Source organism: Rhinoraja longicauda, chromosome 12 (genome assembly GCF_053455715.1).
Source record: "Rhinoraja longicauda isolate Sanriku21f chromosome 12, sRhiLon1.1, whole genome shotgun sequence".
NCBI classification, from domain to species: Eukaryota; Metazoa; Chordata; class Chondrichthyes; order Rajiformes; family Arhynchobatidae; genus Rhinoraja; species Rhinoraja longicauda.
Window position 1 is genome coordinate 53880646 of NC_135964.1, and position 24141 is coordinate 53904786.

Genomic DNA, 24141 nt, shown 5'->3' on the forward strand with positions numbered 1-24141 from the left:
GGGGGGGGGGGAGACTGTGCGGGGGGGGGGAGACTGTGCGGGAGGGGGGGAGATTGTGCGGGGGGGAGACTGTGCGGGGGGAGGGAGATTGTGCGGGGGGGGGAGACTGTGCGGGGGGGGGGGAGACTGTGCGGGGGGGGGAGACTGTGCGGGAGGGGGGGGGAGATTGTGCGGGGGGGGGAGACTGTGCGGGAGGGGGGGAGACTGTGCGGGGGGGGGAGACTGTGCGGGAGGGGGGGGAGACTGTGCGGGAGGGGGGGGAGACTGTGCGGGGCGTGGGAGACTGTGTGGGGGGAGACTGTGCGGGGGGGGGGGGAGACTGTGCGGGGGGAGGGGAGACTGACTGACTGACCTTGCCTGGCACTAGCCGGGAGACTGGCCGGGCCCCGTGTGCGGTGCCTTGGCACGGTGGTGCAGTAACTCTGTGCCCACAAGCTGGGGCAAGGTTGAGCTGACTCTGCCTCTCACCCCGCTCACACAGCGGGCAACGCACATTCAATTAATCCAATAACCCAGCAAGTAAAAAGCTCCACAATGCTGGCGAGCTGCAGACAGCAGATGGTCACCCCAAACATCTGGCTCTCCCAACCTTCTCGCACAACCTTCTGCCGCCTGTACCCACTCCAGCCTGTGTGCGGCCTGTGTTTGGCTCCACACTCCGGCCTGTGTACAGCCTGTGTGAACATTCCCATCACTACTGTTACTAATCGAGTCATTACTGATGACTCCTTCGTTAAGTTCAGTCACATTGATATGTGTAATCCCATCTGGGCTTCCAGTAAATTCATCCATTTATCTCCCATCTACTTCCCGTGACATTTGATGTTAGTCTGTTTTTAAACGAGTGAAGAAGATGCTGCCTGACAGGAGAAGGTGGACAATCCCTTGTCTGTGCTCACTTCAATCACAAAGACAATTCCACTGAATTCAAACTGTAATTGTGGGCGTCGGGGGAACGGACAAATGGCAGCCCTGGAGGCTGCGGCTCAATCATCGTTCACCGGGCTCAGAACGGACTCCTGGGGTCACCCTCCTGACAATCAACCCACACGCTAATCCAACCACACTCCTGACAATCAACCCACACGCTAATCCAACCACCCTCCTGACATTCAACCCACACGCTAATCCAACCACCCTCCTGACATTCAACCCACACGCTAATCCAACCACCCTCCTGACATTCAACCCACACGCTAATCCAACCACCCTCCTGACAATCAACCCACACGCTAATCCAACCACACTCCAACCATGGGAGTTCACATGCAGTCTGGCTCAAAGGGCCGAATGGCCTACTCCTGCACCTATTTTCTATCTTTCTATGTTTCAGCCAGTGTGTTCAACAACAGCAGTTTGGGAGAACATCGCAGATACATTAGAGAACGTTCCTCTGCCACTGAGAAGGTACAAGAGCCTGGAAACTGTACCGGCCAGGTTCAGGAGCACAGCCATCAGGATATTAAACACAGGTCTGAGGAAGGGTCTCAACCCGAAACGTCACCCATTCCTTCTCTCCAGAGATGCTGCCTGACCCGCTAAGTTACTCCAGCATTTTGTCTCTATATTCTAGGCTTTTGAACACTACAACCTCCAAATCAGCTCTGAACAACATCGACTCTCTTTTGACCCAGAGAGTTGTGAATCTGTGGAATTCTCTGCCACAGAAGGCAGTGGAGGCCAATTCACTGGATGTTTTCAAGAGAAAGCTAGATAGAGCTCTTAGGGCTAACGGAATCAAGGGATATGGGGAGAGGGGAGGAACGGGGTACTGATTGTGGATGATCAGCCATGATCATATTGAATGGAGGTGCTGGCTCGAATGGCTGAATGGCCTCCTCCTGCACCTATTGTCTATGTTTCTATGACTTGGGGGCATTGGGGGACTTGGGGGAATTTTATCTGTTTGCACTATTATTGTTTGTTTTTATGTGTGTGTGTGTTTTATATACACGTATATGTGTGTGTACATGTGTGTATATGCGAGTATATGTAGACAGGTAGACATACAGACCTTTTCTGGTGTATTATATTGTGGACAGTTTACATGTTGTGTTGAGCTGCTGCAAGGAACAATGTCATTGTCGTGTGTGGGAGGTATGACATTAAAACTCTTGCCCCTTGACAGGGCAGCGTGTTACTGGGCAAGGTGCCACCGTGATGGTTCTGTTGGTTGTGCCCGGCGTGATCCTCTGCCAACACCCCCACACTCTGCCACTCTCTAACGGGCGGTGCCCTCCCTCGCTGGCATCTCCAAGGCAATGGGTTTGCGTGCGCGGTGGAATCATTGTGGGAGGACAGGTAGACAGGGAGTTGCTCAAATACTCCTGCGAGCCTCAACACACTGTTCAAAGGCAGCCTGCGTGGAGACCACGGACACGGCTCCCTTGCCCTGAATGCCACACGTCAGACACACGTCACACACGTGTGAACAGCACCTTCACCGCCAGTGAATGGAGACACCAGGTCCATATCCCACGAAACCTTGCTTGATATTGTCAAGCTTGAAAGGGTTGAGAGAAGATTTACCAGGATGTTGCCAGGACTAGAGGGTGTGAGCTACAGGGAGAGGTTGAGCAGGCTGGGTCTCTATTCCATGGAGCGCAGGAGGATGATGGGGGATCTTATAGAGATGTACAAAATCATGAGAGGAATAGATTGGGTAGATGCACAGAGACGTTTACCCAGAGTAAGTGAATCGAGGACCAGAGGACATGGGTTCAAGGTGAAGGGGAAACGATTTAATAGGAATCCGAGGGGTACCTTTTTCCATACAGAGGGTGGTGGGTGTATGGAACAAGCTGCCAGAGGAGGTAGTTGAGGCTGGGACTATCCCATCGTTTAAGAAACAGTTAGACAGGTACATGGATAGGACAGATCTGGAGGGGTTTGGACCAAACACAGGCAGGTGGGACTAGGGTAGCTGGGACATTGTTGGCCGGTGTGGGCGAGTTGGGCCGAAGGGCCTGTTTCCACACTGTGTCACTCTGTGACTCTATGAAGGGCCTGTTTCCACACTGTGTCACTCTGTGACTCTATGAAGGGCCTGTTTCCACACTGTGTCACTCTGTGACTCTATGAAGGACCTGTTTCCACACTGTGTCACTCTGTGACTCTATGACTCTACCCTTTCCAGTCCATCAACGCCTCTACTTTCTGAGAAGATTACAGAGATTCTGTATGTCTGTGAGGATTCTCTTGAGCTTCTACAGGTGTACAGTAGAGAGCATATTGACTGGTTGCATCACGGCCTGGTTCAGCAACTTGAATGTTCAGGAGCGGAAAAGACTGCAAAAAGTTGTGAACACTGCACAGTCCATCACCAGCTCTGACCTCCCCACCATCAAAGGGATTTACCAGAGTCGCTGCCTCAAAAAGGAGATCTCCATCATCTGGAGATAGATAGATCAAGAATCTAACTATCTCTGCCTTTAAAATATCCTCTGACTTGTGTCCTCCGCAGCCTTCAGTGGCAAAGAATCCCACAGATTCACCACCCTCTGACTGAGGAAATTCCTCCTCATCTCCTCCCTAAAGGAACGTCCTTTAATTCTGAGGCTGTGCCCTCTGGTCCTAGACTCTCCCACTAGTGGAAACATCCTCTCCACATCCACTCTATCCAGGCCGCTCACTGTGGGGGAAGTTTCAGTGAGGTTCCCCCCTCCAGGCCAGTGCTCAGTTACAAGCATCAGTCATCACAAGGTGGCGGTTGTAAGTGGAGCAGAGGAAGTCACACATTAATCTGTGGAATGCTGACATTTTCATACCCCTGCTTCCAACTGAATCACTCCAGCCCACAATCATAACTTTGCTAAATCATATGCAATTTAAAGCTAATTCATCATTTGTAATAGATGAGATGCCAACATGGATGCCTTGAACCCCCCTGCTACATAAATACAGCTTCCAACTTGTGTTCCCAAACTATAAATTTACAATTCTAATGTCTGGCTGAAGACGATTGTTTGCAGTGAGGGATGTTTGTGCCTGGAGCTGGTGACAGGTAGAATGTGTTGAGTTTCAAACACGCAGCCAGGAAATTGTAAGCAGTTTTGGGCCCCGTATCTGAGGAAGGATGTGCTGGCTCTGGAGAGGGTCCAGAGGAGGTTTACAAGAACGATCCCAGCAATGAGTGGGTTAACCTATGATGAGCGTTTGTGGGCACTGGGCCTGTACTCGCTGGAGTTTAGAAGGATGAGGGGGGACCTCATTGAAACGTAGAGAATAGTGAGCGGCCTGGATAGAGTGGATGTGGAGAGGATGTTTCCACTGGTGGGAGAGTCTAGGACCAGAGGGCACAGCCTCAGAATTAGAGGACTTTCTATTAGGAAGGAGATGAGGAGGAATTTCTTTAGTCAGAGGGTGGTGAATCTGTGGAATTCATTGCCACAGACGGCTGTGGAGGCCAAGTCAATGGAAACAGTATTTTTAAGGCAGAGATAGATAGATTCTTGATCAGTGCGGGTGTCAGTGGTTATGGGGAGAAGGCAGGAGAATGGGGTTAGGAGGGAGAGATAGAACAGCCATGATTGAATGGCAGAGTAGACTTGATGGACCGAATGGCCTAATTCTGCTCCTATCACTTTTGAACATCAGCGAGCTCATGGCTCGTCCTGAGCCAACATGCCACCCACCCACCTGAGTTACTCCAGCACAGTGCTGTACTGTTTGACTCTACCACTACATTACACCACCGAATTAGCACAAAATACCAATTTAAAATCTATTAGATACTTCTCAGTGTAAAGCACATTTTTAAAGACGACAATTGGGGATGTGATTGTAGGTGGAACAAAGGCTCCACGCCCAAGGCAGCGTTTCACCTAACAAAGGAAGGGTCTCAATTGTTGAAAGCCCGTTTAGTGTGAGCCTATCTAACAAGTTCTGTGTTTAAAATGCTTTCTGTCACTTCTGGTTGTAGCTTTATCTTTCAAACAGTAATGAATAAATACGCTCGGAGAAACCATTATCCGGCTGCTGCTGTTCACCTCCCCCAAAGCATCGCTCACAACTTAATTACCTTTTGACTCAAGGAATGTGCTCTCCACTCTCATCGCAAAATGAACGGCGGGACAGAGACTGATGTGAACCATGCCTGTCCCCTGCCTAGCTCCCAGCCAGAGCCTGGTCCATGGCCATCAGTCCACAGCCGGGGTAACGAGGTATTACCACAGTGTCAACCAATCCCAATTGCAGGGCACGATTTGCAGATGCAATCAGGCAAGCTACACATCGGCCACTGATATGGGAGTTGCAGTGAGAACAATGAATAAGAGATTTATTCACAAAATGCTGGAGTAACTCAGCAGGTCAGGCAGCATCTCAGGAGAGAAGGAATGGGTGATGTTTCGAACGTCACCCATTCCTTCTCTCCTGAGATGCTGCCTGACCTGCTGAGTTACTCCAGCATTTTGTGAATAAATACCTTCGATTTGTACCAGCATCTGCGGTTATTTTCTTATACAATGAATGAGAGAAGCTAGCTACACACCAGGTGTGGTGAGCCAGTAGACTCAGAGAACCACAACAGCAATTGGCTGAGTCGCACACTGAAGGTAGAGTAGAAGCTAGATAGAGCTCTTAAAGATAGCGGAGACAGGGGGGATGGGGAGAAGGCAGGAACGGGGTACTGATTGTGGATGATCAACCATGATCACATTGAATGGCGGTGCGTACAGGCTCGAAGAGCTGAATGGCCTCCTCCTGCACCTATTGTCTATTGTCTAAGGTGTGACATACCAGTACCCTTCTACTGGAGTTTAGAAGGATGAGAGGGGATCTTATAGAAACATATAAAATTCTTAAAGGATTGGACAGGCTAGATGCAGGAAAATGTTTCCAATGTTGGGGGAGTCCAGAACCAGGGGTCACACAGTTTAAGAATAAGGGGTCGGCCATTTAGGACTGAGATTGGTTAAAACATCTTCACCCAGAGAGTTGTGAATGTGTGGGATTCTCTGCCACAGAAGGCAGTGGAGGCTAATTCACTGGATGTTTTTAAGGGAGAGTTGGATTTAGCTCTTAGGGCTAACGGAATCAAGGGATATGGGGAGAAAGCAGGAAAGGGGTACTGATTCTGAATGATCGGCCATGATCATATTGAATGGCGGTGCTGGCTCGTAGGGCCGAATGGCCTCCTCCTGCACCTATGTTTCTATGTTTCTATGTTGCTATGTTGTCCCAGTGGTGATGTTACTGCTCTATTCCTCCTGCATCTCTCCCCCTTGGCACAACTCCCATTCCCCCTTCACCACATCCGTGTAGTTACCCACAGCACCCCTTGCTGCCATTCCCACTACTACCCAACTCCAAGCCGGGTCTTCCAAATTCCCTCTTTGAAGTTTGGCTTCCGGTTTTGAGATCCGAGTGTACAAAGCACAAAGTGCTGGAAGAACACAGTGGGTCAGGCAGCATCTGTGGAGAGAGTGGACAGATGAGAAAATGGACAGGCAACGTTTCGGGTCAGGACCTTTCCTCAGTAGTCCAGAGGGTCTTGACCCGAAACGTCGTCTGTCCGTTCCTCCGCAGATGCTGCCTGACCTGCTCTCCGGCGCTGCGTTCGCTGTAAGGCGGCAACTCTACCGCCGCGCCAACGTGGCGCCCTATTTCTTGCAAACAGTCAAAGGAGAGGTGGGAAATGGCTGGCAGAAGCACCATCTGTGGGCAGACAGGTTAAATTTAGTTTAGAGATACAGCGCAGAAACAGGCCCTTCGGCCCACCGAGTCCGTGCCGCCCAGCGATCCCCGCACACTAACACTATCCTACACACACTGGGGACAATTTCACAATTTGTTACAAAAGCCAATTAACCTGCAAACCAGCACTTCTTTGGAGTGTGGGAGGAAACCGGAGCACCCGGAGAAAACCCACGCAGGTCACGGGGAGAACGTACAAACTCCGCACAGACAGCGCCCGTAGTCAGGATGGAACCCGGGTCTCTGGCGCTGTGAGGCAGCAACTCTACCGCTGCGCCACCGTGCCACCCTTATTCTTATTCTAGTTTTGATCTACATGCAGGTACAGCAGGCAGTGAAGAAAGCCAATGGAATGTTGGCCTTCATAACAAGAGGAGTTGAGTATAGGAGCAAAGAGGTCCTTCTACAGTTGTACCGGGCCCTGGTGAGACCACATCTGGAGTACTGTGTGCAGTTTTGGTCTCCAAATTTGAGGAAGGATATTCTTCCTATTGAGGGCGTGCAGCGTAGGTTCACGAGGTTGATTCCCGGAATGGCGGGACTGTCGTATGTTGAAAGGCTGGAGCAATTAGGCTTGTATACACTGGAATTTAGAAGGATGAGGGGGGATCTTATTGAAACGTATAAGATAATTAGGGGATTGGACACATTAGAGGCAGGAAACATGTTCCCAATGTTGGGGGAGTCCAGAACAAGGGGCCACAGTTTAAGAATAAGGGGTAGGCCATTTAGAACGGAGATGAGGAAGAACTTTTTCAGTCAGAGAGTGGTGAAGGTGTGGAATTCTCTGCCTCAGAAGGCAGTGGAGGCCAGTTCGTTGGATGCTTTCAAGAGAGAGCTGGATAGAGCTCTTAAGGATAGCGGAGTGAGGGGGTATGGGGAGAAGGCAGGAACGGGGTACTGATTGAGAGTGATCAGCCATGATCGCATTGAATGGCGGTGCTGGCTCGAAGGGCTGAATGGCCTCCTCCTGCACCTATTGTCTATTGTCTATTGATCTCTGTTCCAATCCTGGATGAAAGTCTCTCCTCCCTCACTGCGACTCCGCTGTCAAAACACTTGGGTTTATTATGGTCACGTGTACCAAGGTGAAAGGCTTTTTTTTTACTGCTACTCCATCAGATCAGATATACCCCACATATATCAATACAATCACTTCAATCTCCAGCCCGAGATGCTACCTGTCCCGCTGAGTTACTCCGGCATCTTGTGTCCATCAATCTCCAGAACAATGGGGAGATACAGACAGCAGAATACAGTTCTCAGCATTGTAGCGCATCAGTTCCACAGACAACGTCCAATGTCCACTATGGGGTAGAGGTGAATCGGACCCTAGCTTATGGAAGGGCCATTCAGAAGCCTGAAAACTGCTGTTCCTGAGGACTTTAACCGTCAACACACTCCTGTCCACCAGGCATTCAGGGACAGTTTCTTCCCAGCTGTTGTCAGTCAACTGAATCATCCTTCCACAACCAGAGAGTGGTCCTGAACTACTGTCCTCTTTGGTGACCCTCGGACTATCCTTGATCGGACTTTGCTGGCTTTACCTTGCACTAAACGTTATTCCCTTATCATGTATCTGTAAACTGTGGATGGCTCGACTGTGATCATGTTTAGTCTTTCCGCTGACAGGTTAGCAGGCAACCAAACGGCGGCACGGTGGCGCAGCGGTAGAGATGCTGCCTTACAGCGCTTGCAGCACCAGAGATCCAGGTTCGATCCTGACTACGGGCGCTGTCTGTACGGAGTTTGTACGTTCTCCCGAGACCTGCGTGGGTTTGTCCGAGATCTTCCGTTTCCTCCCACACTCCAAAGACGTGCAGGTTTGTAGGTTAATTGGCCTGGGTTTGTTTACTTGATATAAGTGTAGATGGTCCCTGGTGCGTGCAGGCTTGTGTTAGTGTGCGGGGATCGCTGGTCGGTGTGGACACGGTGGGCCGAAGGACTTGTTTCCTTGCTGTATCTCCAAACTAAACTAAACGAAACTAAAAAGCTTTCCACTGTACCTCGATACACGTAAACTAAACCAGGGGCCTCCAAACGTTTCAGCATGAGGGCCACATTATATATTTGGCACATTTTTACGGGCAGTAGGGAAAAATCAAGAAATGTCAGTTTTATAAATGTAATGAGGTTTATATGGCAACAAATAAATAATATTCGATTTTTAAAAAGAGCTTGAAACCTGCTCTCTGGTTGTGGTGGGATGATTCAATGGTATATATACACCATAGGTATACAATCATTTATAAAACAGAACAAATACAGTGACCACCAGTGGGCCTGCGGGCATATAAACCCTCAGCTTGATGGCCGACCTGACGTGTAAGTTGGGAAACTGCCGCCGAGATCGGCGCTGAAGACCGGGCGGAGAGCCGAGGAGGAGGGAGGGAGGGAGGCGCTGGTGATGACGGACACGGTGAGGGGGCCGGTGGGCGAGGGGCAAGGGCGGCTGCAGAAGGCGTTTCCCCCCTGGGACACACAGCCTGGCGGGCGGGCGGGTGGGCGGGCGGGTGGGTGGGCGGGTGGGCGGGTGGGCGGGTGGGTGGGTGGGCGGGTGGGCGGGTGGGCGGGTGGGTGGGTGGGCGGGTGGGCGCTCTCTTCCAAACAGAGGAGGCTGCGAAGATAGACAATAGACAACAGGTGCAGGAGGAGGCCATTCGGCCCTTCGAGCCTGTACGCACCACCATTCAATGTGATCATGGCTGATCATTCTCAATCAGTACCCCGTTCCTGCCTTCTCCCCATACCCCCTGACTCCACTATCCTTAAGAGCTCTATCTAGCTCTCTCTTGAAAGCATCCAGAGAATTGGCCTCCACTGCCTTCTGAGGCAGAGAATTCCACAGATTCACAACTCTCTGACTGAAAAGGTTTTTCCTCGTCTCAGTTCTAAATGGCCGACCCCTTATTCCTTATGGGAGCTGCCAACTCCTGTAATCCTGGGCCAGGATGTTGTGGGAACAATCTCAATGCACTTGGACTCGGAGTAATTTACTGTGTGATTAACATGGTGTACAGGTTACCACGTGGACAGGAACAAGGCTTCATTAGCCTTTTGTCAGCTGCAACATTTACTTATGCTGATGTTAAAAGTTTCACATGATCAATAACCTTCATTAATTAATGTCACGGTGACTAAAGAAGGAGCAGGGAGCCCGGTTCAAATCAGCGACAATGTGTGTCGAGAGCACACATTATATAACTCTTCATTATGTAACTACACAAAAGATGCAAGTGTAAGCTTTAGCCTTTTCACAGGTTGTCAGGAATGTCTCTGATAATGTGCTTTCATGCAACAATTGTTCAGCTGGGAGGAAGCTTATCCCTGACCAAACTCTCCCAAATATGTCTGCCTTCTTGTATGAAGGTAGACAAATCTCCAGGGCCTGATTAGATATATCCGAGGACATTGTGGGAAACTAGAGGACATTGCGGGACCCCTGGTTGAAATTTACGAGTCGTCCTTGAACACAGGCGAGGCACAGAGAAGAAGTGGTCTACCCCAACAGCTGCTGACGACCTTCTACCGCTGCACCATAGAGAGCATCCTAACGCATGGCATCCCTGTGTGATATCTCAGCTACACGGAGGCAGAAAGGAAAGCTCTTCAGCGGGTAGTCCATAGAGCTCAGAGGGCCATCGGAACACAGCTACCAGCCTTGGAGGGCATCTACAACACACGATGCCTCAGAAAAGCCACCAGCATCCACAAAGACTCTTCACACCCCTGCAACAGTCTGTTCGAACTCCTTCCATCGGGTAGACGATACAAGGCCTTCTACGCCCGCACCTCCAGACTCAGGAACAGCTTCATCCCCAGGGCCATAGCTGCTATGAACTGGTCCTGCTGAGCCGGATGGTCACATCGCACAGTGAACCGGCACAGACCTACTTACACTTTACCCTGTCTAAAACTGTTACAATTGTTTCGTTGGGTTGCTGTTGTCTAAATTAATTAAACTATTGCATCGTATGGGAGGCGCATTCCCAATCTCGTTGTACCCCTGTACAATGACAATAAAGATATATTATATTGTATTGTATTGTATTGTATTGAGAGGTGCTGGAAGACTGGAGAGTGGCAAATGTTGTGCCTCTATTCAAGAAGGGCTGCAGGGAGAACGCTGGGAACTATAGGTCGGTGAGCTTACCATCTGTAGTTGGTAAGTTACTGGAGAGTACTCTGAGGGATAGGTTGTACAGGCATTTGGATGGGCAAGGGCTGATTGGGGATAGTCAGCATGGTTTTGTATGTGGGAGGTCGTGTCTCACAAATCTGATTGATTTTTTTGAAGACGTGACCAAAATGGTCGATGAGGGCAGAGCTGTAGATGTTATGTACATGGACTTCAGTAAGGCGTTCGACAAGGTTCCGCATGGTAGTCCAAGTGTTTGTGGCTCAGCTGGATCAGGCTGATGTATAGTGATACTTGTACTTCACTGATTACACAAATAAATTTCACTGTACCTCGGTATGTGTGACCCTAGTGTGGAGGAAGGAACTGCAGACGCTGGTTTAAACAGAAGATAAACACAAGATGCTGGAGTAACTCAGCGGGACAGGCAGCATCTCTGGAGAGTGACGTTTCGGGTCGAGACCCTTCTTCAGACTGAATGGTGTTTATTTGTAACCGAGTCCCACCCTGGGAGGCAAGGCCTGATCCACACACCAGGGTCTGTTAGTCACCACCACTCAGCCGGACCCACACTCCCTGTGCACAGACCACCCTGCCAACACTCCCCTGAGAAGGTGCAGAGGAGGTTTACCAGAATCCCACCCGGATCAGAGGGTCTGAGCCACAGCAAGAGTTCCACAGCATTAGATTGCTTTCTCTGGAGCTTTGTCGGCTGAGGGAAGACCTGATATAAAATTATGAGAGGCATCGATAGGGTTGAGAGGGAAAGGTAGATCAGCCATGATTGAATGACAGAGTACCCTCGATGGGCCGAATGGCCTAAATCTGCTCCTGTCCCTGATGAACCTATGTGTACGGTCACGGTGGCACAGCGGTCTGGTTGCTGCCTTACAGCGAATGCAGCGCCAGAGACCCGGGTTCCATCCCGACTACGGGTGCCGTCTGTACGGAGTTTGTACGTTCTCCCCGTGACCTGCGTGGATTTTCCCTGAGATCTTCGGTTTCCTCCCGCACTCCAAAGAGTAGGTTAATTGGCTTGGATAAAACAATTGTAAATTGTCCCCAGTGTGTGTAGGACAGTGTTAGTGTACGGGGATCGCTGGTCGGCGCCGACCCGGTGGGCCGAAGGGCCTGTTTCCGTGCTGTATCTCTAAACTAAACCTTTCTCCCAGGGTGGAAATGTCAAATACCAGAGGGCACGGCACAGCTTTTAGGTGAGAGGGGCAAAGTTTAAAGGAGACGTGGGGGCCAAGTGTTTTACACAGGGGGGGGGGTGGGGGCCTGGAACGTGCTGCCAGGGGTGGGGGTGGAGGCAGATACGGTAGTGGTGTTTGACAGGCTTTTGGACAGGGACATGGGCACGCAGGGAATGGAGGGACATGGATATCTTGCTGGCAGAAATGAGTTTAACAGCATCATATTCAGCATTGTGGGCTGAAGGGCCTGTTCCTGTGCTGTCCTCTGTTGTTTGAGATGTCCCAGGGGCCTGTGTCTGGCCTCTCTCGTCCCACCGTGCCTCACTGACATTTGGTGATGCCACCCCCAGCTCCCTGTGCCCCCGGCGTGGGACTGTCCCCTACACACCCCTCCACACCCCTCCACACCCCTCCACACCCCTCCACACCCCACCACACCCCTCCACACCCCTCCACACCCCACCCCTCCACACCCCACCCCACCCCACCCCTCCACACCCCTCCACACCCCTCCACACCCCACCCCTCCACACCCCACCCCTCCACACCCCTCCACACCCCACCCCTCCACACCCCTCCACACCCCACCCCTCCACACCCCACCCCTCCACACCCCTCCACACCCCACCCCTCCACACCCCACCCCTCCACACCCCACCCCTCCACACCCCACCCCTCCACACCCCACCCCTCCACACCCCTCCACACCCCACCCCTCCACACCCCTCCACACCCCTCCACACCCCTCCACACCTCACCACACCCCACCCCTCCACACCCCTCCACACCCCTCCACAACCCCTCCACACCCCACCCCTCCACACCCCTCCACACCCCTCCACACCCCTCCACACCCCACCCCTCCACACCCCTCCACAACCCCTCCACACTCCACCCCACCCCTCCACACCCCACCACACCCCTCCACACCCCACCCCTCCACACCCCTCCACACCCCACCCCTCCACACCCCACCCCTCCACACCCCACCCCTCCACACCCCTCCACAACCCCTCCACACCCCTCCACAACCCTCCACAACCCCTCCACACCCCTCCACACCTCACCAACCGCAACGTGTTAAACCGTGAGCTGGGCCCTGCTCTCTGTCTCTCTCACTCTGCTCCGGGTGATTTTTTAAATTTAGATTTAGAGATACAGGGCGGAAACAGGCCCTTCGGCCCACTCGGTCCGCGCCGCCCAGCGATCCCCGCACACTAACACTATCCTACACACACTAGGGACAATTTTTTAAAACATTTACCCAGTCAATTAACCTACAAACCTGCACGTCTTTGGAGTGTGGGAGGAAACCGAAGATCTCGGAGAAAACCCACGCAGGTCACGGGGAGAACGTACAAACTCCGTACAGACGGCGCCCGTAGTCAGGATGGAACCCGGGTCTCCGGCGCTGCATTCGCTGTAAGGCGGCAACTCTACCACTGCGCCACCGTGCCTCCGTGCCCCCGGTCTCTGTCTCTCCCACTCTGCTCCCCGTGCCCCGGTCTCTGAGAGTGCTCTGGGAAGCCCATGGTGATTGGCATTCACCATTCCCAGCCACACTTTAACTACAGGTGCCGTGGTATTTTGCTTAGTGATACTAGAATCATCCCTGCACTCTCCAGCATCTCCATGCAGTGGGATCTGTGATGAGCTGGCCTCAGGGTTGAGTTTGGATGGAACGTCTCCAGCATCTCCATGCAGTGGGATCTGTGATGAGCTGGCCTCAGGGTTGAGTTTGGATGGAACGTGTGCGGGATGGGATAATCTTGCTGTCTGTTGTCAGACTAATTGATCAAGAGTGGTTGCACTAATTGATACACACGTCTGCTTGCGTTGCCCGGTGCCTGTCACGGTGGGAGGTGAACAATGGCGGGCAGGCGCGGCTAGTTCACCATTGACGTGTGTTATTGGGCTGGCCACTGGCTGTCAGTGCACGAGGCTTCAGCAAAGCTCAGCATTGCTCTGATTCCACTTCCTTTCTACCAATCATGTGAAGAAGGGTCTCGTCCTGAAACCTCACCCGTTCCTTCTCTCCAGAGATGCTGCCTGACCCGCTGAGTTACTCCAACATTTTGTGTCTATCTTCTGTTTAAACCAACATCTGCAGTTCTTTTGACGATAGACACAAAATGCAGGAGTAACTCAGCGGGACAGACAGACAGACAGACAGGCAGCGTCTCTGGAGAGAAGGAATGGCAGTTCTGTCCTCCACATTTTATCTGCGGTTCCTTCCCACACATGTAGGGGACTCCAGGGAGAGCAGTGACCACAGCCTGGTCCATCACAGGCTCAGCACGTCCTCCCACCCACTCCATCTTCACGCTGCGTGGTATCAGGACGGCGGGAGGTGGCAAGGATGCTGCCAGCCCGGCCATTCCCTCTCCTCTCCCCTCCCCTCTGGGAACAGATCCAGGAGCTGCCACTCCGATGCCCAGCTTCTGCCCCACCCCTCAACTAATCACCCAGTCACACCACATCCACACACGTGCTGCCTCACAACCTTGCCCCTAAGTAGGGTCGCCCACTGTCCCGTATTAGCCCGGACATCCCGGATTTTGGGCTAGATTGGTTTGTCCCGTACAGGACCGCTCTTGTCCTGCATTAGGCCCGGGGGGCGCTGTAGGGCCCAGACACTGTAGGCCCAGACACTGTAGGCCCAGACTCTGTAGGCCCGGACACTGTAGGCCCGGACACTGTAGGCCCGGGCACTGTAGGCCCGGGCACTGTAGGCCCGGGCACTGTAGGCCCGGGCACTGTAGGCCCGGGCACTGTAGGCCCGGGCACTGTAGGCCCGGGCACTGTAGGCCCGGGGGGCACTGTAGGCCCGGGGGGCACTGTAGGCCCGGGGGGGCACTGTAGGCCCGGGGGGCACTGTAGGCCCAGACTCTGTAGGCCCGGGCACTGTAGGCCCGGGCACTGTAGGCCCGGGCACTGTAGGCCCGGGGGGCACTGTAGGCCCAGACTCTGTAGGCCCGGACACTGTAGGCCCGGGCACTGTAGGCCCGGGGGCACTGTAGGCCCAGACTCTGTAGGCCCGGACACTGTAGGCCCGGGCACTGTAGGCCCGGGCACTGTAGGCCCGGGGGGCACTGTAGGCCCGGGGGGCACTGTAGGCCCGGGCACTGTAGGCCCGGGCACTTTAGGCCCGGGCACTGTAGGCCCGGACAGTGTAGGCCCGGGTATTGTAGGCCCGGGCACTGTATGCCAGGGCAGTGTAGGCCGGGCACTGTAGGCCTGGGCAGTGTAGGCCCGGGCAGTGTAGGCCCGGACAGAGTAGGCCGGGCACTGTAGGCCTGGGCAGTGTAGGCCCGGACACTGTAGGCCCGGGCAGTGTAGGCCCGGGCAGTGTAGGCCCGGGCAGTGTAGGCCCGGACAGTGTAGGTCCGGATGCCGCCTAACGGAGGTTGCGTAACAACCCGCCTCCCGGCCTGGGCAGCCGCCATTGGTGGAGCGGGAGCACGTGGCTGCTGGCTGGGTGAGGTCACGTGGGGCGCGGGGCGGTGATGTCACCTTGTCCCTCATTTGGGAGTGAGATAGTTGGCACCCCTAGGTGGGGGAGGTGAAGAGGGTTGTGAAGGGGTTAGGTAAGGGGGTAGGGTTGGGTTATGATGGGCTGGGGAGGGGGTCAGGTAAGGGGGTGGGTTTGAGATGGGGAGGGGGTGGGTGGGGGTGAGGTGGTGTGGGTGGGGGTGAGATGGTGTGGGTGGGGGTGAGGTGGTGTGTGTGGGGGTGAGATGGTGTGTGTGGGGGTGAGATGGTGTGGGTGGGGGTGAGAGCGTAATGGCAGAGGCTGGCGGAGTGGGGGGAGGTTTGGGACTGGGTCAGGGACGTGGGGAGATTGGGCTGGGACAAGCGTTGAGGTGGGGATGGATCAGAGAGATGGTTGCAGTAAGTGAGACGGCTGTGATGTGGATTATGATCGTCTTGTGAGCTGAGCCTGGGGGGGTGATGGTGGGGGAGATACCATTTGGTCTTTGCAGTCTCCACATTAGTCAGGGAGCATCACTGCATATTAACGGGGATTACGATAAGAGGAGTCAAGCCGGTTTATCTTCGCTTTTAAAAAAGAATAAATTGTGTGTTTGACAAAGCGGAGCGTGTACCGGCCTATGGCGGGCGGCCTTGATGAGTGGCTGGCTTGCTGTACCATTTCTATTCAGTTTACGATCCTACCGGATAAGGGGTACCGCAAGGCTCGGTGCTGGGACCGCAGTGACTAGTGGGGTACCACAAGGCTCGGTGCTGGGACCGCAGCTATTTACAATATACATTAATGACTTGGATGAAGGGATTAAAAGTACCATTAGCAAATTTGCAGATGATACAAAGCTGGGTGGTAGCGTGAACTGTGATGAAGATGCTATGAGGCTGCAGGGTGACTTGGACAGGTTGTGTGAGTGGGCGGATGCATGGCAGATGCAGTTTAATGTGGATAAGTGTGAGGTTATCCACTTTGGTGGTAAGAATAGGAAGGCAGAGTATTATCTGAATGGTGTCAAGTTAGGAAAAGGGGACGTACAACGAGATCTGGGTGTCCTAGTGCATCAGTCACTGAAAGGAAGCATGCAGGTACAGCAGGCAGTGAAGAAAGCCAATGGAATGTTGGCCTTCATAACAAGAGGAGTTGAGTAGACAATAGACAATAGACAATAGGTGCAGGAGTAGGCCATTCAGCCCTTCGAGCCAGCACCGCCATTCAATGCGATCATGGCTGATCACTCTCAATCAGTACCCCGGTCCTGCCTTCTCCCCAATATATAGGGAGCAAAGAGGTCCTTCTGCAGTTGTACAGGGCCCTGGTGAGACCGCACCTGGAGTACTGTGTGCAGTTTTGGTCTCCAAATTTGAGGAAGGATATTCTTGCTATTGAGGGCGTGGTTTACTAGGTTAATTCCCGGAATGGCGGGACTGTCATATGTTGAAAGACTGGAGCAAATAGGCTTGTATGCACTGGAATTTAGAAGGATGAGAGGAGATCTTATAGAAACGTACAAGATTATTAAGGGGTTGGAAACGTTAGAGGCAGGAAATATCTTCCCAATGTTGGGGGAGTCCAGAACAAGGGGCCACAGTTTAACAATAAGGGGTAGGCCATTTAGAACTGAGATGAGGAAAAACCTTTTCAGTCAGAGAGTTGTGAATCTGTGGAATTCTCTGCCTCAGAAGGCAGTGGAGGCCAATTCTCTGAATGCATTCAAGAGAGAGCTAGATAGAGCTCTTAAGTATAGCGGAGTCAGGGGGTATGGGGAGAAGGCAGGAACGGGGTACTGATTGAGAATGATCAGCCATGATCACATTGAATGGTGGTGCTGGCTCGAAGGGCCGAATGGCCTCCTCCTGCACCTATTGTCTATTGTCTATTGTCTATTCGCTATCAGGAGTTCCGCACAGATTTCTCATTCATACTCAAATATATTACAACCGCAATTATTATTTGTTGAAATCAATACAGGAAAACAGGCTGCAGAACTCACAGCGTCTCCTGTTAAAACTGAGGTGAGAAGAAACATTTTTCACCCAGAGAGTTGTGAATTTGTGGGATTCTCTGCCACAGAGGGCAGTGGAGGCCGATTCACTAGATGAATATAAGAGAGAGTAAGATAGAGCTCTAGGGGCTAGTGGAATCAAGGGATATGGGGAGAAGGCAGGCACGGGTTACTGATTGTGGATGATCAGCCAGGATCAGAATGAATGGCGGTGCTGGCTCGAAGGGCCGAGTGGCCTCCTCCTGCACCTATGTTTCTATGTTTCTGTGATCATCCACTCCTCATTCACTGTTCCCTGCACACGCACAGCTTGCCGGTGGCAAGTGTAATTGGAGGTTGGAGGCGGTACGGTATCGGCTGTTCAAGATGTGGACTCTTGTACATCGGCAAGACCAAACGTAGACAGGGCGATCTTTTCGCTGTACCACCGAGTCCACACTGACCAGCAATCCCCACACATTAATACTATCCCACACACACTAGGGACAATTTACACTTGTACCAAGCCAATTAACCTACAAACCTGTACGTCTTTGGAGTGTGGGAGGAAACCGAAGATCTCGGCTCACGGGGAGAGCGTACAAACTCCGTACAGACAGCACCCGTAGTCGGGATGGAACCCGGGTGGGTTGGGTGAATATTCCAGAGGAAAGGGAACGGGATGGGGAGTGGGGCGAGACCAATAGCAGGCAACAATTAAATCCCGTGCTGAATTGCCTCCTGTGATCGTCGTACAGCTGCAGAGCACAGTCTGAGCAATGGGCAGAGTTACAACACACAACTTCAGTGGGAAACAAGGGGAACTGAGGATGTTGAAATAAACAATAGGTGCAGGAGGAGGCCATTCGGCCCTTCGAGCCAGCACCGCCATTCAATGTGATCATGGCTGATCATCCATAATCAGTACCCCGTTCCTGCCTTCTCCCCATACCCCCTGACTCCGCTATCCTTAAGAGTTCTATCTAGCTCGCTCTTGAATGTATTCAGAGAATCGGCCTCCACTGCCTTCTGAGGCAAGAGTTCTCCAGCACTTTGTGTTTCGCTCACTACCTTAGTTACATGATGAGTTCCTGTCACTTGGAGTTCCGATGAAGCTACAGTCACTGTTGTGCAATTTGATCACAGTGTAACCACACACACACGCCACACACACACACCCACACACACACACACAAACACTCACACACGCACACACACACTCACACACGCACACGCACACACACACACCCATACACACCACACACACACGCCACACACACACACCACACACACCCACACACACACACACACACACAGCGCACACACACACGCACACGCGCACACACACACACGCACACACACACACACGCACACACACACACACAGATGGAGATGGACACACATCTTTGTTTTTACATTAAAGACTGTCCAGAACCAGGGGCCACAGTCTAAGAATAAAAGGGGGGCCATTTAAAACTGAGATAAGAAAAAACTTTTTCACCCAGAGAGTTGTGGATTTGTGGAATTCTCTGCCACAGAAAGCAGTAGAAACACAGACAACAGGTGCAGGAGGAGGCCATTCGGCCCTTCGAGCCAGCACCCCATTCATTGTGATCATGGCTGATCATCCACGATCAGTAACCCGTGCCTGCCTTCTCCCCATATCCCTTGATTCCACCAGCCCCTAGAGCTCTATCTTTTTAATTCATCCAGTGAATTGGCCTCCACTGCCTTCTGTGGCAGAGAATTCCACAAATTCATACCTCTCGGGGTGAATTCAATTCACTGGATGAATTTAAAAGAGAGTTAGATAGAGCTCTAGGGGCTAGTGGAATCAAGGGATATGGGGAGATGGCAGGCACGGGTTACTGATTGTGGATGATCAGCCATGATCACAATGAATGGCGGCGTGTTGGATCGAAGGGCCAAATGGCCTCCTCCCGCACCTATTTTCTATGCCTATGTTTCTATGTACTATGGGGCTGTATCTCTAGTGGGGAGATGCTAGTTTTCTCTGATGCAGTGCGTATTCCAGTCTGTGGTGGAGATGCCAATGAAAGGCGTGTCCTACTGTGATTTTATTGTTACCCTCGTTGTAAAATCTTTTACAATCAAGCGGCCTTTGTGATTGGAAGCAGGCAGTCATTAATGTGGCACGCAGGCAGCAAACGCAGGTAGTGGATATGTATGTCAGCCCGATGCTCCCTTCAGCCGAATCTAAAGGCTTTTTATTTAAAAGGGTTATGTGGGCAAAGTAGAGACTCGACAACTTATTTTACTTTGTTAATATTTTAGTGAGGCGGCAGAAGCTGTCTTGAAATTGCTTCCAAGGCCATTTTTCTGGAACATGCCCTGCGTTTCGTTAAATATTTTATTATGTGGTTCAGTTTTCTTAATGCCGCAGTTCCATTAGTGGTGAAGAGTCTCCAGCAGAACTGCCGGCACCATCATCCCTGTCCTCCATCCCTGTCCTCCATCCCTGTCCCCCATCCCTGTCCTCCATCCCTGTCCTCCATCCCTGTCCCCCATCCCTGTCCCCCATCCCTGTCCTCCATCCCTGTCCACCATCCCTGTCCTCCATCACTGTCCTCCATCCCTGTCCTCCATCCCTGTCCTCCATCCCTGTCCTCCATCCCTGTCCCCCATCCCTGTCCTCCATCCCTGTCCTCCATCCCTGTCCCCCATCCCTGTCCCCCATCCCTGTCCTCCATCCCTGTCCCCCATCCCTGTCCACCATCCATGTCCTCCATCCCTGTCCTCCATCCCTGTCCACCATCCCTGTCCCCCATCCCTGTCCTCCATCCCTGTCCTCCATCCCTGTCCCCCATTCCTGTCCCCCATCCCTGTCCTCCATCCCTGTCCTCCATCCCTGTCCTCCATCCCTGTCCTCCATCCCTGTCCCCCATCCCTGTCCTCCATCCCTGTCCTCCATCCCTGTCCCCCATCCCTGTCCTCCATCCCTGTCCTCCATCCCTGTCCACCATCCCTGTCCTCCATCCCTGTCCTCCATCACACCAGTGCACCTCTGCACTCACCCACACCGACAGTGTCCTCCATCCCTCAGAAGGCAGTGGAGGCCAATTCTCTGGATGCATTCAAGAGAGAGCTAGATAGAGCTCTTAAGGATAGCGGAGTCAGGGGGATATGGGGAGAAGGCAGGAACGGGGTACTGATTGAGAATGATCAGCCATGATCACATTGAATGGCGGTGCTGGCTCGAAGGGCCGAATGGCCTCCTCCTGCACCTGTTGTCTATTGTCTCCCCCAGTGTACCTCTCCCACTCACGCACGCAGTCAGTGGTGGTGTGTGCGGGCTGTGTTACTGTGGGGAACTGTAGTTTAGTTTAGTTTAGAGGTACAGCGCGGAAACAGGCCCTTCGGCCCACCGGGTCTGTGCTGACCAGTGATCCCCGCACACTAACACTATCCCACACACACACACTAGGGACAATTTACATTTACACCGAGCCAATTAACCTACAAACCTGCACGTCTGTGGAGTGTGGGAGGAAACCGAAGATCTCGGAGAAAACCCACGTGGAGGAGGTACAAACTCCGCACGTGTTTAGACCGTAATGGTGCATCCTTATTGTTTTGATGTGGTTATGCCTTTATTCTTAATTGTTAACTGTATGTTTGTGTTGTCATTTGTGAGCGGAGCACCAAGACACATTCCTTGTACGTGCACATACTTGGCCAATAAACTTATTCAGTCATTCATTCATTCATTCATTCATTTATCAGACAGCGCCCCTAGTCGGGATGGAACCTGGGTCTTCGCTGTAAGGCAGCAACTCTACCGCTGTGAACTGGGGTCTCCACTCACCCGCACTGACAGTGGTGGTGTGTGCTGGGCCTGGCTGTGTTACCGCTGTGAACTGGGGTCTCCACTCACCCACACTGACAGTGGTGGTGTGTGCTGGGCCTGGCTGTGTTACCGCTGTGAACTGGGGTCTCCACTCACCCACACTGACAGTGGTGGTGTGTGCTGGGCCTGGCTGTGTTACCGCTGTGAACTGGGGTCTCCACTCACCCGCACTGACAGTGGTGGTGTGTGCTGGGCCTGGCTGTGTTACCGCTGTGAACTGGGGTCTCCACTCACCCACACTGACAGTGGTGGTGTGTGCTGGGCCTGGCTGTGTTACCGCTGTGAACTGGGGTCTCCACTCACCCACACTGACAGTGGTGGTGTGTGCTGGGCCTGGCTGTGTTACCGCTGTGAACTGGGGTCTCCACTCACCCCCCCCCCCCTTTCCCCTGGTCCAGGGGGCTTGTCCTTCACCACGTTACCTTTACAGAGAGCAGTGCCAACTAGTCCACACACTAACTACCCCGTTAGGACAGAGTGGGCAGCCTGACAGCGCTTGCAAACCTAGAGGCCTTCTCCCCAGAGGCCCTGACCCGTGGGGTCGAGACCCTTCCTCAGACTGAGCGTCAGGGGAGAGGGGAACGAGAGATACAGGCGGTGAGCAGGCGAGGTATAGAACAGCGAGTGAAGGATATGCAAACAAGTAAGGCTGATAAAGGAGGCAGGCCATTGTAGAGGTGGACTGTGGTGGGAACGAGGTACAGGCAATAAAACGCACCAAGATGACATTATTTGGAAATGTAAATTCATGCAAGAATTTAAATGGATTGTTGTTAATTCTGGCTTGCCACAATTAGAAGCCTTGGGCACCGTGTCTCTGGTGTGATTTACACACCTCACACACACAGGAGGGACAAATCTGCCTGACAAGAATGTGCTGTAATCTATGTAGAACACTGCAATTGTCGGCTTTAAACTGAAACAACCTCTCATTATGTTAGAGTAAATTATGACGTAAAGCTAAGATCGATTTCTGTCGGTGTCAACGGGGATTAAAGTCAGCAGTTTGCCAGCCTGGACTCATGTCCCAGCGACCATCGTTACTGCTTCCAATCCTCTCTCGCTCGCTCGGAGTGCTGGTTTAAACAGATGTGCAGAAGGAACTGCAGATGCTGGTTTACACAGATGTGCAGAAGGAACTGCAGATGCTGGTTTACACAGATGTGCAGAAGGAACTGCAGATGCTGGTTTACACAGATGTGTGGAAGGACCTCTGTGGAATTCTCTGCCTCAGAGGACAGTGGAGGCCAATTCTCTGAATGCATTCAAGAGAGAGCTAGATAGAGCTCTTAAGGATAGCGGAGTCAGGGGGTATGGGGAGAAGGCAGGAACGGGGTACTGATTGAGAATGATCAGCCATGATCGCATTGAATGGCGGTGCTGGCTCGAAGGGCCGAATGGCCTCCTCCTGCACCTATTGTCTATTGAACTGCAGATGCTGGTTTAAACAGATGTGTAGAAGGGACTGCAGATGTTGTTTAACACAGATGTGTAGAAGGGACTACAGATGCTGGTTTACACAGAGATGGTGTGTGTGTGTCACTGGGAGGGGGCAGGTTGAGGTAGGCAGGTGAAGCGTCTGACTTCCTCTCCCTACCCCGCCTGCCACAGGGACTTGTGTAGCCAGACCTTGGATGTCCTTCATCAAACCAATGTTATTTTGCAAAGCCGAGATTACATTTCCATTTCATCAGACTCAGACAGCAAATGACTTGGCTTCTAGATGAATAAGTGGGTGGATGTTGTCAGAGCCGGTCAGTATTTGTGTTCTCCATCTCACCGCCTGTACGTTTCCCACTCTCCAGCGTGGCTGCAGGATTCACGTTGTTGCTTGCCTTGTTCGTGCACGGAGACCTGACTGATGATGGTTCCGCTGCTGCTGTCGGCCATCCCACCCCACACAACATCCCGCCTCACCCAGTGTGTCCCACACCTCACACAGTGCCTGACTCTGCAGCAAATGATGAAAGGCTGTTTGATCACACACACACACACCCCACACACACACAGCACACACACAGCACACATCACACACAGCACACACACAGCACACACGCACACAGCACACACACACACACACAGCACACACACATACGCACACACAGCACACACACACACACACACACACACACCCCACACACACACACAGCACACACGCACACATCACACACAGCACACACACACACAGCACACACATCACACACAGCACAGCACACACACACACAGCACACACGCACACAGCACACACACACACAGTACTCACACACACACACACACAGCACACACGCACACACACACACACAGCACACACACACACACACAGCACACACACAGCACACACCCCACACACACACAGCACACGCACACACAGCACACGCACACACACACACACAGCACACACACAGCACACACACGCGCACACACACACGCGCACACACACACACAGCACACACACACACACAGCACACACGCACACAGCACACACACACACAGTACTCACACACACACACACACACACACACAGCACACACACACACACAGCACACACACAGCACACACCCCACACACACACACACACCGCACACACACACACAGCACACACACGCGCACACACACACACGCACACACACGCACACACACACACACACACGCGCACACACACACACACACACGCGCACACACACACACACACACACACACAGCACACAAACTGCAGGAAATGTGCAAAGACGCTGCCAGCAAGAGGCTGAACAGTTGAAGGAGAAGGCTACGTTT